The sequence below is a fragment of the Jaculus jaculus genome, chromosome 8 (genome assembly GCF_020740685.1).
Source record: "Jaculus jaculus isolate mJacJac1 chromosome 8, mJacJac1.mat.Y.cur, whole genome shotgun sequence".
NCBI classification, from domain to species: Eukaryota; Metazoa; Chordata; class Mammalia; order Rodentia; family Dipodidae; genus Jaculus; species Jaculus jaculus.
In genome coordinates this window covers 90,441,083-90,455,477 of record NC_059109.1, presented here as the reverse complement: position 1 = coordinate 90,455,477, position 14,395 = coordinate 90,441,083, and the positions used below count along the sequence as shown (strand labels likewise).

Here is a 14,395-nt window from a genome sequence, read left to right as displayed (position 1 = left end):
GTAGTGGCAAGAGATCCCACCTCAAAAAATATGGAGAAAGAGAACAAGCACCTCAAGACATCCTCTGACCTCTACACACACTTGACAACACACATAAATAAATAAATAAATAAATAAAAGAATTAATTACTTGAAATAAAAATTTGTTTAAAAAGTGAAGATTATGGAATCTTCATACTCGAGAAACACTATCAGCAGGCTTTGAGTGGTTATCTCATACTATGTGCTGAATAATATTAAATTTAAATTAATTTCTATGTAACCTCCACACAAGGATAAAAATAACTTCCTTCAAACCAAATACTATAGAATAATTTATCTAATACATACAATGGCTTCATTTAATCTCCTGAAATTGTATGAGTGCTATCGTTGCCTTAGAACTGAGATGTGGAAATACAGAAATAGTCCCCTCACTGGGGTTAAAACTGAGACAGCTAATATAGAAAAACTTTAGTCCCTTCCTTGCACCCTTGGTTCACTGAAAAAAGCAAACCCATAATAAACTGACTCCCAGTTGAAAGCTTCCGTTCATCATCCTGGAAAGCTCAACCAATCCTCCTATGTTCTCAGGAGAAAAACTCATAAATAGAGGCCAAACATTCAAACAGGATATTCTCCTCTCAGAAGAAATGAGCATGTATTTTACACTTTACATGAGTTTCATGATTACCTTCAAAGTAAAGTGAAGTAATGCTCAACTATACTGGAGGAAATCCAAACCCAGCATGTAGTTCTGTGGGTTCTGAGAACTTTCTCTAGACAGCTTCGCTGCTGTCCGCAGGTGTATGCATAATTACTGCAAAAGCGTGGTCCTGTGTGTCACACTGTCTTGCTTTGAATGGATGGAAGAAAATCCATTTTTGAGCAGATTATCTCCCCAAGCATTACTTATTGAAAGTGTTAGTGTTTCTGCTATTTTACTATCTCCCATGAAAGCAGAGCACACCTTATTCTAACAGAAGAAGAACGAGGAAAGGATGCCATACTCCTGCTATAAATATTTTATTGTGTATAGACAAAGATCACAGGGGGTACAGATGAGTAGCAGGAAACAAGTGTGTTGTAGTTTCAAATCCTCAGGGGAGATTTACATTAAACTATCTCTGCCAGCTTGCTGTCTCCCAGGCTTTCATACTCTGAAACCTGGCAATGAAACCCTTTTGTGAATCTGGAGCTTACCTATGGAAGGAGGAGTATGACGTTTATCCACGTTACTGGGTGCACAAAAAGAGAAAGCCTCTGGAAGGTGCTATGGTGGCAAAGATATATAGTTCAAGGAAGAATGAGTGGTTCCATCCACATAAAAAGAAGTTTAAAAATTAAATAGTATTAGGTTCTCTCTATACGATTGATTTTTTTTTTTTTGTCACTTTCTCCAATGCCTCCAAATTGTTAGAAGACTTTGACCTGGTAGAATTGATAATCTTTTGTGAATCCTAATACTTCAACTATATTTGTCAAAGACTCAGTGTTTATAATACCAATATCTGTTGTTTTTCCTCTGTAGGAAAAGCAAAGCAAATCTATTTTCCTCACATAATAGCACAAACCACACCACATCTGTCATCTGCAGTTTCATGTCTCAGGGTACCACACACAGAACGTGGAGGAAAGAGTGAACACAGCAGCAGACACTATCAGATTGGCTAGTTGATGGGGACTCATGAACCCAACTCGGAACCACCTTAAAACAGTCTTTGCCTGAGAGCTATGAATCATGCGTGAGGGAAGGAAGACAGAGGCAAGAGGGGACTAGAACCATTTGTACTAACTAGTATGCTTGATAGTAAAGCTCTGCTTTACATAAGGTAGAATGTTAAAGTTTGTGGTAATTTTCCAGTAATCCCAATAATGTCCATATCATCTGTAATGCAGTCTTGGTATTTTTAAATATATACCATTGATAAGCACATGGTGTTCTACACTCCCGATGTTGAAGGTCTAAATTACTAAAGAATATATGAAAATGAAATGTTCAAAATGGCTTCATTTAAGTGGAAACTTAGTTTTGTCTCCCTGGTGAGTGTGCACAGACATCACACCCAGTTTCCAGGAGAGTGCTTGTTCCACTCTAAAGCTTCACAAATAAGAGTATAGAAGGGGGACACTCTTATTCCTGATTTTATTTTTTTTGTTTTGTTTTGCTTTTTTGAGGTAGGGTTTCACTCTAGCTCAGACTGACATGTAATTCACAATGTAATCTCAGGGTGGCCTCGAACTCATGGCGATCTTTCTACCTCTGCCTCCTGAATGCTGGGATTAAAGGCGTGTGCCACTACGCCTGGCTTGTTCCTGTTTGTAATGGAAATGCTTCAAGTCTTTCCTCATTTAGCTTAATGTTGGCTGCAGGTTTGTTGTATCTCATCATGTTGAGATATAGGCCTTCTATTCTCAGTTTCTGTGGCACTTTTACCATGAAGGGATGTTAGGTTTTGTCTGTATCTATTGAGATGTTCATTTGACTTTTGTCCTTGAGTCCATTTTTATGTTCTCTTACATCCCTGCATCCCTGGAATAAAACTCACTTAGTCAGGATAAATTATCTTTTAAAAAAAATATTTATTGTTTCACAGGGCGTGGTGGTGAACGCCTTTAATCCCAGCACTTGGGAGGCAGAGGTAGGAGGATTGCCATGAGTTCGGAGCCACCCTGAGACTCCACAGTGAATTCCAAGTTAGCCTCGGCTAGAGCAAGACCCTACCTCAAAAAATATATTTATTATTTATTTATTTTCAAGCCCATCGAGAGATCAAGAGTAAGAGAGTTAGTGAGAGAGCAAAAGCAAGAGAGAGGAGAAGATGGGTACTGCAGGGCCTTCTTCCTTTGCAAATGAGCTTCCAGATACATGTGCCACTTTGTGCATCTGGCTTTATATGAGTGCTAGGGAATGAAACCCAGTCCATTCAGCTTTGTAAACAAGTCTCTTTAGCCACTGAACAATTTCTCCAGTCCATGAATTATCTATCTGGTGTGTTCCTATATTCTGATTGCCAGTATTTTGTTGAAAATTCCTGCATCTATCTTCATGAAGGAGATTGGTCTATAATTTTCTTCCTTTATTTTGACTTTATCTGGTTTTCATTTGCAGGTTCACAAAAGGAGTTTGGTATTGTTCCTTTTCTATTTTACAAAATAGTTTGAGAAGCATTAGTATTATATCTTCTGTAAAGATCTGATAAAATTCACCAGTGAATCCATCTGAGCCAGGATTTTTTGAACTTAGAAGATATTTTTATAACTGCTTTAATATCATTACTTATTATATGTCTTTCTAGATAGTTGATCCCAACTTGCTTTAATTTTGATAGGTCATATATATATCTAAAAGTTCATCCATTCCTTTTAAATTTCAAATTTAGTGAAGGTATATCCTTATGATTTTCTGAATTTCATTGATATGTATTATAATGCTACTGTTGCAGTCAGGTTCATATTGCTGGTAGAAATCACCCAACCAAAAGCAGCTTGTGGGAAAATAGAGGTTTATTTTAGTTTACAGGCCCAAGGGAGAAGCTCCAAGATGGCAGGGAAAACAATGGCATGAGCAGAGGGTGGACATCACCCCCTGGCCAACATCAGGTAGACAACAGGAACCAGAGAGTGTGCCAAACACTGGCAAGGGGACACTAGCTAAAATACCCATAAGTCCTCCCCCAACAATACACTGCCTCCAGAAGGCATTAATTCCCAAATCTCCATCAGCAGGGAACCTAGCATTCAGAACACCTAAGTTTATGGGAGACGCCTGAATGAAACACCAAAGGTACCCTTTTCATCACTAATTTTATTAAATTGAGTCTTCTGCCTTTCTTTGGGTTAATTTCAATAAGGATTTATCAATACTGTTTATCTTTTCAAACATTCAACTCTTTGTTTCACTGATCCTTTGAATTGTTTCTTGGGGGTCTATTCATTAATATCTACCCTGATGTTCATTATTTTTTTTCTGTCTAGTAATTTGGGGTTTGGCTTGTTCTTTTTCCTTGTCTTAAAGTATGTAATTGATTGATTTGTGATCTCTTTAGATTCGTTTTTTAACGATATTTTGAAGTTCCCCAGTACTATTGTGCTTACGCTAATCTGTGACTTTACATCTAATAGTGTTTGTTCAGTGAAAAATGTTGGTTTGAAGTCTAGCCTCTCAGATATTAGAACAGAGGCACCTGATTGTTTCCCAGGTTAATTAGCTTGAAATTCTATTTTGCATCCTTTCACCATATGGTAGTGTCTTTTATTGAAAGGTGAGTTTCTTGGAGGCAACAGGCAGAATGATTCTGTCTTGTAATCCATTCTACTAGTTTATGTCTTTTGGTTGAGGTATTGAGACCAATTATATTCAGTTATGATTGAAAATTATATATTAATTCCTGTTACTCATCTTGATTCTGTAATGTTTGCTATCTTTTCATTACTCTCTTGCAATAAGCATTACTCAAGCATGGTTTATTCTTTCCTTTGGTCTTATGTATTTTTCTTTCTCTTACATGAAAAGGATCCCTTTAGGTATTTTCTGTGGAGCTGGGTTAGTCCTTTAGACTGTTCTTATTATGCAAAGTTTTTATTTTTTCTTAAATTATGGCAGATAGCTTTGCTAGAAATAGTAGTCTGGGTTGGTGGCTACTGTCTTTTAAAACTTTAAATATATTATCTCAGGCTTTAAAAATTCATGTTGAGAAACTTGTTGTTATCCTGATAGGTTCAGCTTTATAGGTGACTAGGTGTTTCTCTCTTACTGATTTCAACATTCAACTGAAAAACATACCAGTAAAATCAGTATGAACTATATATGCATGAATGGAGACATTTTTAAAAATTAAAAAGGTCCTAAATCTGGTATGGATGATCTTGCCTGAAATCCTGCCATTCAGAAAACTGAGGTAGGAGGATCGTTGTTACCAGTGTTAGCAGTCAGCCTGGGCTAGAATAAGACCCTGCCTCAAATAAAAAAAGTACTCAAGATATGGTTTACATCTACAATGAGCTGTAGATCAGAAAAACCTACTAGATCTCCCCCGCTCAAAAATGGACTTCTGTCAGAGCCCTTGATTACCCACCAGAGGTTAATGGTAAGACTTTACTGCTGAAGACACCATATGCTCTTAGCACAGACCATCGAGAGACCTGGAATCTGAAGGAGAGCCAGTCCCCAGACAATTAGCCTATCTAGTGCTGGAAGGTGCTACATTAGCTACTGGAGGAAAGTGGCCAACATCTGTCCAAGCAACACAAACTCTAAGTGATTCAACAGCAAACAACCTGATGTGATGCTCACACCAGCGCAATAGTGACACACAGCTATGGTGGGCAACCAACTGGTCTTGAGTTGGCTAACAGATCTGCTCATTGGAAAGGAAACCATATCAGGAACTGGGAATGAGTCAGAATCATACCCAGATAAAAATGACTTTGCTTGTCATTGTCAAGCTCCCATTAACCTTGGGCTATAAGAGGGTCTATACCCTTTAAATTCATTCTAAATTAAAATGGTTATCTCATTTAACTGGTGCTGACTTCATTCTCCTTTGGAGTATCTGCTTTTTTTTCTGACAGGAGCTAGACATGGGGAGATAAATGACTCAGAGTGCTCCACCCCAGCCCCAGATGAAACCACAGAGGTATTGGGGAAATGAGCAAGAGTGCTGCTTTCTTAGTGAATCTAATATTAGTACATGGGTGATGGAGATAGACACTGAGGGCACTCAACACCTACCAAAACAGAGGTGCAGAGGCTCCTAAGTGCCCATCACTGAAGTAGACTTAAAATGCTCACATCATGGCTCAGGAAATTTTGCAGAAGAGGGGAAGGAAAGATTGTTAGAGCCACAGTTGGGATATTTTGTACAGAGACATTGCCTCTTCCCCTCATAATGCATGACCCACAATCCCCATGGGGTTGACCTGCATCCCTAATAAGCAAGGTCTCTTCAGAAAAAGGGCAGAGAGGAGGGAAAGAATGGTACCAACATGTGTTGTTTACATACTAAATATGTCTATGTCTAAGGAAAAAAATGAAAAAATAAATAAATAAATAAGGTACTAAAAGTTATGAAATTTCAAAAGTGTTAAAAGTTAACTCTGACACACAAATCATTTAAAAATGGAAAATATCAAAATCTATTAATGTATATAAGATCTAACAAATCAGTATCAGTATTTCTGCTTTAGCAACCAGCCTTTATATGAAAGGTACAATTAGCACTATCAGTTCAAATCTGTACATCCAATTTGGGGGTATGTATTGCTTCATTGTAAACCAGCCAAGTTATCTATTGGGGTTACTTTCTTTTTTATATTATTATTTATATGCTTGAGATTGAGAGACAGACAGACAGATTAAAAAGTATGCTAACTCCTGGGCTTTACATGGGTACTGAAGGATCAAACCCAGGTCATCAGACTTTGCAAGCAAGTTAAATAATGACTAAAACATCTCCTCAGCCCTGTGGTGACTGTATCTGGCCAGGTTGACTTAGGGAGTTGGTTTCCCCTCTGGTACACTATGGGTTCATATCAGATGGTTATGTTGGTTAGCCCTTCACATCACTTGGTCTGGATGCTGTATCATGGCAGTTAATTTCTGTTGTCAACTTGATTGTATCAGGAATCAATTAAAGAAAGCTCTCAATTCCTAAATATCTTATAAAGCTTATAAAAGTTATAGCCCCATCCTAACTTATATGTAGTACTTACTTATTAATATGTCAAGATTGAACTGACACATAACAGGGATAAGTACTGATAGGGTCTGCATTTAACTTTGATTCATAATGCAAATCTACCTTGTTATTTTTTCCACATCTTTGTGCTTTGAGTTGGTTATCTCACTGTTTGAAATGCCATCCCACCCTGTTATACTGAGATGCTGTCTAATATTTTAAGCAAAAAATGATATGATATGGCTCAAATGTTTATAACTTTCCTTCAGACAAATGGTACCAAATTGACTGTATTCGCTGAGTACAAAGCTAATTAATAAAAAAAAGTTACACTGTTGCTGCTATGAATTTAAGGTTAATCAGTCAACAATATGTATCAAAAAGGCATATTTCAACAATATCTGCTAAGATAAAGCACAGTTCTATATATATATTTGTATACACACAGACACATATATATACATATACATATACATATACATATACATATACATATACATATACATATACATATACATATATATATATATATATATATATATATATATATATATATATATATGGAGAGAGAGAGAGAGAGAGAGAGAGAGAGAGATTTAAATGTTGGGTCCAGAGATTTATAGAAACCTGTGTTTCCTCTTTGAGCAGTAGCTCAGCTTTTCATAGTTCAGTGTTTGCAATGATGTTATAGAGAATAAGTATTGAAAATGAACTGTGTTAAATGTACACAATTGCTTTTTGGGGGTATTGTTATATACTCACTATTAATTTTCTGTCGTATGTATAGCTACTGGAGATTTGCTCCCATACTGTGGCCTACCTCTTCACTCCACAACTCAAAATTGTTTCCTTTCCTATACAGAAGCTTTTTAACTTTGTAAGATCCAATTTGTTAACTGTTGCCATTATTTCCCGAGTGACTGGAGTCCTGTTTAGGAAGTCCATGCCTATGGCTATATCTTCAAGTATTTTTCTTAATTTACACCTACCATTTTAGAGACTCAGTTCTTACATTATAATCTTTGCTCCATTTGGAGTTTATTGTAATACAAGGTGAGAAGTAGTAAACTAATTTAATTTTTCTACTTGTCTATATCCAGTTTTCCCAGCTGTCTTTTCTCCAGTGTATTTTTTGGTCTTTGTCAAATATCAGGTGGCTAAAGTTGTATTGTCTTGTATGGTATCCTCTATTTGATTCTACTTAATTTTTGTTCTTTTGTGCCAGCATAGTGTTTCTACTACTATGGCTCTATAACTTGAAAGCAGGAATTGTAATAGTTCCACCAATATTCTTTGAGTCAGGATTGCTTTGTCTATCTGGGTTCTTTTGTACTTCCATGTTAATTTTAAGATTGTTTTCTGGGCTGGAGAGATTGCTTAGTGGTTAAGCATTTGCCTGTGAAGCCTAAGGACCCCAGTTTGAGGCTCAATTCCCCAGGATGCATATTAGGTAGATGCACAAGAGGGCGCATGCATCTGGAGTTCGTTTGCAGTGGCTGGAGGCCCTGGCACGCCCATTCTCCCTCTCTTCTCTCTGTCTGCCTCTTTCTTTCTATGCCTATCACTCTTAAATAAATACAAATAAACAAAAAAATATTTTTAAAAATTTGTTTTCTATTTCTGTGAAGAATTACATTGGAATTTTTATGTTGGTTGTACTGAATCTGTAGATTGTTTATGGGAGTATTGCTCTTTTCACAATATTAATTTTTTTAATCCATGAGCCTGGGATAATTTTTTATATCCTAGTGTCTTCTCCAATTCATTTCTTCAGTATCTTTTTTTAAAATTTTTATTTATTTATTTATTTATTTGAGAGCAACAGACACAGAGAGAAAGACAGATAGAGGGAGAGAGAGAGAATGGGCGCACCAGGGCTTCCAGCCTCTGCAAACAAACTCCAGACGCGTGCGCCCCCTTGTGCATCTGGCTAATGTGGGACCTGGGGAACCGAGCCTCGAACCGGGGTCCTTAGGCTTCACAGGCAAGAGCTTAACCGCTAAGCCATCTCTCCAGCCCTTCTTCAGTATCTTAAAGTTTTCATTGCAGAGGTCACTCACTTCTTTGAATAGATTTATTTCAATGTAATTTTGAGTCTATTGGGAATGGAGATGTTTTCCTCATTTCCATCTCAGTATCCTAGTTGTTTGAATATAGGAAGACCACTAAATTGTATATGTTAATTTTGTATCCTAATTCTTTGATGAGAGTATTTATCATATCAACATATTCTGGTAAGTCTTTACAGTCTAAAAAGCATACAATCATATCATCTGCAACTCATAATACTTTGACTTATTTTCCTATGTATAGTCTTTTATTTCCTTCACTTGTTTAATTACTTTAGTCAAGTCAATATATAAGAGTAGACAAAATAGATACCATTGTCTTGTTTCTGATTTTAGTGGAAAGGACATTGTATTTGTCCAATGTCTTTTATGCAGCTAGGGATATAATCATATGATTTCTGTCTTGAATCCATTGACCCATTGGTGTGATTAATTTTATTAATTCTCCAAATGATTAAGAAGAGTATGGAAGAGTAAGAATGAAGATGATAGGGCAATATGTGGAGAAAATATGGTCCAATGTATTATATACCTATATGAATATATGTTTATGCAACCTAGTTCATGTGCAATGAATATGCATTAATGAAGATAAATGAATACACACACACAGAGAGAGAGAGAGAGAGAGAGGTTATTGGGATGGGACTAAGAGATTCAGGGACTAAAGACAAATTTTCTTTTCCTCACAAGGCTCGCCATCTGTTTGAGAGATGTATTTACAGTGGAATGATTATATAGAGTAGAGAAAATGCAGTAGTATGAAGGAAGGCAAGGTTCTAAGGGGAGCCTTGTCCTACAAAGTGGAGTGGTATCCAGGAAATAATATACAGATGTAGCTATATGCTTTAAGAAGTAATAACAATGTTAAAAGGATATCCCACAGGTAGAATAGTGAAAGTAAGTGAAAATTTATAAATATATATAATTTTTTGAGAAAGAGAGAAACAGAAGGAGAGAGAATTGGCACACCATAGCCTCAGCCACTTCAGTTGAACTCCAGATGCTTGCACCAGCTAGTGGTTATGTGTGACCTTACACTTGCCTCACCTTTGTGTGTCTGGCTTACATGGGACCTAGAAAGTTGAGCATGGGTCCTTTAGCTTTGCAGGAAAGCGCCATATCTGCTAAGCTATCTCTTCAGCCCAAAGTTACATATTTTCAAATGGAGGACAATGTCGGTGTGTTCTGAGTAGTATTGGTACCATGTCATTACAGATAGACACTGTGGTGAGATGTTTCTTCCTGTTGCCAAAATGAATGCTGAGGAACAATGAAAAGTGAAGAACTCCAATGAAAAGTTGCACACCAGAAATAGCCAAACTCTTCTGAAGACGTCAACTCATCCACAGCCACTGTAAAAAAAAAAAAACAAAAGTAAGGATATAAACTGAGCCATGGTTTTGCCCTTTTAAACTTTACTTTAAATTGTACTTAAAAGCAGAAAAGTACAGTTATTCACTCAACAACTAATTAGTCGTTGACTTCTGTAGGCCTGCACACTGTTCTAGGTTCTAGGAATAATACAATGACCAACCAACAAATCAAATGCAAGGCAGAGTTAGAAAGGGCAGTCTAGTGAAAAGGCTAAGAATGTAGACAAATGGCAAGAGCACTAGCGGCCTTTGACGATGCCCACTGACATGATGCACAAGCTAATGAACTAATGGAACATGGTGGGGGCTGCTTTGTTTTTGGTGTTTGAGCATATTCCCCTTGAGAATCTGAGCTGAGAGATAAATGACAAAAAACAGATTTGAAGATATCATCTTTCATTAACAAAGATCCATGAGTATGCTTAGGAAGCAAGCCCACTCCAGTTATAGAAAGTGGGTTTGTGTAAGCATGATGCAGGGGAGAAGGTGGAAAGCCAAATGTATGTGGCAAGACATGATGTAAAGTGTCGTGACTTTTTTCCCTCTGAAGAAAAAAGTGACTGAAGACTCACTAACAGAGTTGTGCATGGATTTAGACAAGGTAAGTATCCCAAACCAGAAATCCAGTCTGGAATGCTGATTGTTGGTGCTCAAAAAGTTGCAGATTCTGGAGTATCAATCATGCTTCAGGAGCAAATTCCATCCCCTAAAAATCGAAATACTTGTGCTATCCAAATCAAGGACATCCACTGGGAATAGTCTGTGAGTATATTACAATGGGGGGTTGACTGTGCCTTATCAGGGGGTACTCAAGTGTAAATGTACTTACTCATTCATGAAGGGAAGAAGAATCAACCTTTTGTTAAGGACAATGGAATCTCAGTTCTCATAGTTTTCTCGGAGTGTTCTCCAAAGTTTCTGTACTACGATGGTCCTCAGCAACTGCAAACAAAATACCTCAACTTCTCTTACATTCTTAATAAAGAGCTCATCTGTCAGGAATAAGAGGTAATAGAAGACATGTTACAATGCTTTTAAGTACAATATGAAAGCCTAACAATGCTAGTTAACAGAGCCCAAGGGATACCTTTTTTACCAAGTCAGTCAGGTTTTCAGCCTTTGAGATTATGAAGGCTGCTGTTTCAGGGCTGGGGGTTATATTTGAAGGAGCTGTGAGGAAGCTGAAATTCCCAATCATCTGATATAAGACCAGAACAGCAGACATCATTTAAAAACATTTCCCATTACAGGCAAGGAAGACTTACATAGCAATGGATAGCAAAAAGAAAACACTAGCTGGGGGTGGTGGTGCACGCCTTTAATCCCAGCACTGGGAGGCAGAGGTAGGAGGATCACTGTGAATTTGAGGCCACCCTGAGACTCCATAGTGAATTCCAGGTCAGCTTGGGCTGGAGTGAAAAAACAAGACAAACAAACAAACAAAAAAAGCACCAATCAGGTTGCATTAAGCCACAGGACTCTGATAATGGCTAAAAGGGTCTGGAAATCTTTCAGACAGAATAACTAGACAAATTACTGACATATTACATAATTTAGATGACTGGGGAAAATAAAGAGGTTATAAATAAGTGTACAACCATTAGCTATAATGGTGTCTGTGCTTTCACATTTATGTAATTTAATAAAATACCACAGAAATTTTGACAGATTATACACATGGTTATTGCAACAGCATTTAAATTACACATACTCATTTTTATCTTCATCTGTTAATTCTAACATCTGAAGCTAAATGGGTACAGACCAGTTGTTTGTTACTCTGTCAGATAATGTTCTTCATGGTGGTTCCCCTTGTGTTACTGATAATGGTTGATACTATGTGCTACTTCTTGGGGTCCACATGGGATGTTTTCCTATACAAGGTGTTGCTTTGCTTCCTATGGGAGTCAGAGGCTCCAGTCCCCTTCCAGGATCTCACTCTAATGTCAGACTTTCATGCTTAGCTGCCCAACCTTGCCTTGTCTTGCCTTACTAAGGTTCTAATGCTTGGTGTCCAGATTGTATTGCAGTTAGCTATCATGTTCTCAGGGAAATCTTAGCCTTTTCACTGGGCCAGTTCCTATGTAGGTTTTGTTGTTTTTTTTTTTTTTTTTTTTTTTTTTTTTTTTTTTTTTTTTTTTTTTTTTACTTCTATATCATCTACTGTTATGAATTTTGGGAGTAGAGGCTCCAATATGTCTTTTACTAAATAATGATCATAGAAAAATCCATCACAATTGAAAAATATAACCATGCCATATTTGAATTTTCCCATAATAAAATTACTTGGTACCTTACTAACATCTTTGTCAACAAGAAAATAACTAGAAGCAATTAACAAGTGCCTAGCATACCAATCATAATAGAGTTGTGTTCTGTCCAGGATGTGTCTAATTGAATGGATCAGAGAGGCTATTTTTCTCATCCCTCTCAGATATCTAGCTCACATAGATAGCAGGTGTTGATCAGAAGCTGGGCCTGTGGGCGCACATCCTTAGTGAAGGTGCTCTATGCAGAAAGGAGCTCAGCTAATTCTCCTCACCTCACAGTTATTCTTACTCATTTAATTTGGACATTCAACACATACAGGCAGGTCCTTTTTACTTCAGTCCTTTTTAATAAATATAGTTAGTATACATATATTTAACATATATGTATATATATTTAACATAAACATGTATAATAGATTGTTCTTTTTTCACACAACAATCACACATCTCAAAGTTTGACATGTAGGAAGGCAAATTTTTAGCTGTGCATAATACTTTCATCTTTGGAATTTCCAAATATCTGTACTATAAATGAGAAAAATACAAATAAACTTTACTTTGGTCAGACAGCACACATGATTCACATGCATGTACATAGTGATCAGCTTAAGGAACATTGGAGGGGGGGGCATTACAAACAGGGCCATGTGCCTTTATTTTATGTGAGATAGAGAGAAAGAGAAAGTGAGAATTAGTGCACCAGGGCCTCCAGCCACTGCAATGGAGCTCCAGACAGGTGCAACACTTTGTGCACATGTGCCACCTTGCATGCATGCATCACCTTTTGCATCTGGCTTATGTGGGATCTGAAAAGTGGAACATGGGTCATTAGGCTTCACAGGCAAGAGCCTTAGCTGTTGCTAATCCATCTTTCCAGCCGCTGTGTGCCTTTCTTAATGCACTAGCTCCTGTTTTACAACAATCTGTTCTTCCTCTGTGGGAACGTGGCTCAGATCTACCATATACTTAAGCTTTGTTAATTTAATTCTGGCATGAAACTTCCTAATTTTTACTTTTGTCTTTTATGGATCAACCTCCCCAAGCATTGAAAAAAATTAGTTTTCTCATTGTTTAGGTCTCAAAAGGAGAGTTCCCTTCTTTGTTTAAATTTAGGTACAAAATAATGTTTTATTATGTGTGTCAGGTAATTTGCTTATATTCAACCCCCATTACTTGCTCTTATTCTCTTCTGCTGCTGGGAAGTTTCCTAATTTAAACTTTTGTTTCTGCAAACAAAACAGTTGCAGAGAAACAAAACATGTTTGTAGGCAACCTATAAGCTGCATCTGAACTTCAAATAAGCTCAAATTTAGGCAGTATATAGGTTGGAATTGTTGAGCCTCCAAAAGGAAACACTATTTAAATAACAATCTATTGTTTTTTCAAGGATAATAGATTTTCTCTCTTATAATATGCTAGCTTATGCTTGCTTATTTTTGTGGTGTTTGTTTAGTGGCTGTTTGGTTTATTTTTTTTTTCTATAGGAAAATGTAAAGGCTTGGTGAATATTCTAAAACTACATACCTACCCATGCAACAATTCAACAATAGCCCACCAAAGTGGATATCTGAGGCTAAATCAGTGCATAATGGATCATTTCATTATAATCTCAAATGTGATGTAAGATCAACAAGAGAATGATAACTGAAGCTTTGTTTATTCATCCAATGGTGCATTGTGCAAACATTAAATAAATACGTATATATAATATTTACTATGGAAGAATCTCACAGATATTATGTTGAACAAAAGCAGCTAGATTCACAAAAATTATGTATTATTCCATTTCCATGAAATTTAAAAACAGGTGATTTTTTTGTGCTAAAACCAAAAATGAGTTTCCTATGTTGAGTTAAATGCTAGCTTTAAAGAGATGACAGCTGAGTTCATTGTCAGAGGCTCTCAAGTATTCCTAGGACTACTTCTACCTTCTCTTCTTGAGATATCCCCCATTACAAATACAGGTGAATATATTCTGATTCCTCCTACAATGCCACATTTTCCCCCATGTCATCCAAGTA

At 36.9% G+C, this 14,395-nt stretch overlaps 1 protein-coding gene across 4 annotated transcripts in view; it reads left to right on the top strand.

The window, feature by feature from the left end:
• Pak5 (p21 (RAC1) activated kinase 5) overlaps positions 1–14,395 on the top strand; it is a 312,771-nt gene that overhangs the window by 118,298 nt on the left and 180,078 nt on the right. Inside the window, exon 2 of one of the 4 annotated variants that reach the window (XM_045157197.1) lies at positions 9,947–10,105. The exons of 1 other annotated variant lie outside the window; for it this stretch is intronic. The gene's annotated coding sequence lies outside the window, so the exon portion shown is untranslated. Of the gene's footprint in view, positions 1–9,946; positions 10,106–10,618; positions 10,706–14,395 lie in introns of those variants that run through there. 2 more of the 4 variants (XM_045157199.1, XM_045157198.1) reach the window with 2 other exon arrangements.